We start from the raw sequence: 3,882 nt of genomic DNA on the forward strand, positions 1-3,882 counted from the left end.
GTAAAATTGTTTTCAATTTCTCAGTTTCCTTTAATTATATCCTTGACATACAGCTAATATCCTTGCATCAACTGGAGAGATTTAAGGAGTTCCATAATGAACCCACTCGTCAGTCACATGCAATATATGACCATACACAGGTTCAATCTCTGAGGCAAAAATTCTATTAATATATTTTCCATTCGACTCCCATCTATGCAATCGTGTAATTTTCATTCGTAGATCCTCCATCGTTTCCTTATACTGTTTGAGTGAGGTCCTTTCATACGGCTCTGGTGAGCTTGAGTACATGTCATCACCTCAAATTCCTATTTTAAATGCTTGCTGAATCATATCCTTGGAACATGACAGATCTTGAAACATTTCACTCAGTGCAATAGTCGCCATCATTCTCACCAATGGCAGATAGTTATGAAGTACTGCTGAAGACTTCTAGTCACATTTTTCAAAAGTGATCAGCTTAGCTGTCACACCTTGAAGCACATATCTGGTTCTCATGCGAGAGGTTAAACATATTACATACATATTTTACTTTCATTTCAGCTCACATAATCACTTCTGGTCATCGAATTTCTTATTCCCAGTTTTGAAATCCTTGAGCATTCTTAATATAATACCAAACACACCTTCAGAAGAAATAGAAAATGTGCATCTGCTCTGGGGCAGATAAAAAGAGAAGATTATCTCCATAGTTCTTGGAACTGAACCCTTGGAAGGCAGTTCTTCAATTAAATTTCCACTACCTCTAAAAAGCCGCAAACGTGTAGTTACAAGATTTGCCCAGGCCAGACTGAGGGCTGACACAGTTTGAGATCTCTCTGCCCTGTTCTCAAGTGAGTCAACAGGTACAGAAGAGACTTGATTTACACAAACAACTGCTAAACAGAATTTCCGCGCTAGTTTATGGAACTGCTTCCGATTAATTTGCAAGTTACGAGATCGCTGTATTAAGACTTTCTGGTCATAATCAGCTCTAAAGACACCAGCAATGGAATCAATCACAACAAGTCCTATATTTTTATGGGTCAGTAATAATGGAAGACTTCTAGTAATACATTTAACAAAACTATAAGCATCTGGTATACGTTCAAGAAAAATATTATCTCCAAATTTTACATCAGGTTTAACTACTTTACGATCTTGCAAAAAAGAAGAGAAACTTTGTATAAGTTCATGAAGACAACGAGTGGGAAAACCTTTTTCTGTGTTAATAAACACGGCCCCACCATTCATTTCATAAACGTCTTTGTATTGAACACTCAGTGATAACTGTAAGCATACTTGAGTTTTTCCAGTTCCGCTTTCACCTGTTATCTCGGCAATACCCCGCAGAGCCAAACCACCATGTAAGAATTCATTCAATATCCGACATCCTGTCGATAATCTCTGGTGTAGAACTGGCAATGATGTATATGCTTGTGATGCAGACATAAACCTATCTTTAGATAAAGATTTTGTTGCTGCAAACTTTACATCTTCAAGAACATCTTTCGGCAAATCAAGGAACATGGATGCTTTCGATTCTAAATATAACAGAACTTCTTCAAGGAAATCCAATCCATGTTTCTGAAGCACTTCTTGAACATTTGCAGGCAACTCCTGATAGTACGTCATGCTGGGAGAAACAATCTGATGTTTTGACCTGTACAGGCATCCATCGTTCACATCCTAGTTTTGAACGTTCCACAGTAAACTTTGCCAAATGATCAAAAGTTCCAAATTTATTTAAACTGGAGACTTCATACAACTGTGGTGGTGGAAACTTGGATTTATTCTGAATTAAATCAGATTTCATACACCAATAAAATATAAAGGTTAGCAATATAACAGTGACATTGACACAATCCTAACATATTCGTAAGTAGAACGAAATACCTTCATTTCATCCACTTCAGTATGAATGTTGGAGGAGACTGTTCAAGTAGAGAAATGAAGAGAACAATATCAAATCTTTTAGGGTAAGTTACTGGAGCAACCAGTTGCTCCAAAGATGCAGTGCCCAAATATGAGGAACACATTCAAATGTTTTCCATAGATTTAACCACTCTGATGGCTTCTGTTGCACTTTCTTTTGCCATTCCAAAACTTCTCCGCCACTTAAAAACTGATGCCCATGATTTACTTTAATTTTACTGTATATTAACTTGTTTCTTTAATTAAAGAAGAATACCACATTCCTCAAATGTTTCCCTTAACACGGTTATTCGCGAAGAAATTGCTTTCGCAATTTCAGAATTCTCAGCTTCATGAAAAATTGGCGCTAAATACGGTAAGTGACTGAAATTACTTATTGTACATCCCGAATTGTTAAACAATTCTTTCCAACCTTCATTACTCTCGGAAGGGGCGGAAGTTCCACCTGGGAAAACGTAAACCCCTTGCATGAAAGAATTTTTGACTCTACGTCTCAGTCGATGGCATATTAAATGAACACTTGAAATCTTCACTTGAACAGATGAACATGTTATGGGCACAAATGTTCAACAAATGTTCATAAAAGGGAGGTATACCGCATTGCTGGAGGTATTACAAAATCAAAGTGCCACACAGAGGGAAAGGAAATACAGACGATCCAAATTCTTATAGAGGTATCGCCATAGATAACAATGGCTTTAAAGTGTTCGCTAAAATCCTTTGTAACAGACTGACCAAGCTGGTTGACAACTCTATCCAGGACTCTCAATATGGCTTCCGAAACGGTAGATCAACATTACACGCAATAAATAATCTGTTGAATGACGTCGATAATACTTTAAGGATGGAAAAAGGAAAATTCTTCGCAGTGTTCATAGACTTTACTAAAGCTTTCGACTTGCTGGACAGAGAAGTACTTATCACGAAACTAGAGCGCTTAACAGGAAAGGAAAACTGCCTGGCCATAATAATCAGAAACATTCTCTCTGACGCAAGAGTGATCACAGACGATGGCATCACTACGTCCAGTGACATAACCCAAACGAACGGAGTACTACAAGGGGACACCATGAGTCCTATATTCTTCAATATTGCAACTTCCGGCGTGACAAGAATCATCCACGAGAAGGATAAGAAAGTTGTGATGTACATGTATGCTGATGACATCGTCATAGGAGGACCAGTCCTGCAGGAGGAGAAAAATGCACTCAATAGACTCTCGGAATTCGCTAAAGGAAATAAATTCACAATTAACGCTAAGGTGCCAGTTATATGGCCTTCCGGAAAGTAGGTAAGATTGCATCAAAAGACCAAATATACAGTACTTAGGGGGAAATACTTTAGCAATTGTAAATCAGTTCAAATATCTGGGCATTACCCTCCAAACGACTCGGACCACCTTCTCTATACATGTTAAAGAAAGAGCAACGCAGCGATTAGACCCATGAAAGACATCCAAAACCCAGAAAAATATCCTTGACCATCGCAATGAAACTATTTCAAGCGAAAATAATGCCGGTTCTAACATACGGAATGGAACTTCTATGAAACCATTTAAAAATAAGCGACCTAGAAATGCTAGAGAAAGTGAAGGCATCATTCCTCAAGAGATCACTCAGTGTATCAAACATCACCAGATCAAGACTTGTATACGTACCAACAGAAGAAGACTATCTAATAAAAGAGATCAGAAATAAAATCATTCTACCTTCAAGGGACGCCTTTCAGCAAACATTAAAAAGACGAGAACAAAAAAGAATTTATACTTTGTGGGAATTTTACAGCACTGACGCGATGACGAAAAGGGACTGGACCCAGTCAAACTACGAGTTGAGACATGTGGTCATCAGGTTTGCATGTCATGGTTTCCATCATGCAGTCTGCATCAATAAGAGATTCCATGAACCGTGCGATTCGTATGTATGCGAACTGTGTGGTGAGAGTTGTGGAAGACACCACTTGCAGTTT

General features: G+C 38.2%; 1 pseudogene; it reads right to left on the reverse strand.

Moving 5' to 3' along the window:
* Positions 1 to 1,543: 1,543 nt before the first annotated feature.
* LOC136866727 (acyl-coenzyme A diphosphatase NUDT19-like) lies at positions 1,544 to 2,515 on the reverse strand (annotated as a pseudogene).
* Between the last annotated feature and the right edge of the window lie 1,367 nt (positions 2,516 to 3,882).

This window comes from Anabrus simplex, chromosome 3 (genome assembly GCF_040414725.1).
Source record: "Anabrus simplex isolate iqAnaSimp1 chromosome 3, ASM4041472v1, whole genome shotgun sequence".
Classification (NCBI taxonomy): Eukaryota; Metazoa; Arthropoda; class Insecta; order Orthoptera; family Tettigoniidae; genus Anabrus; species Anabrus simplex.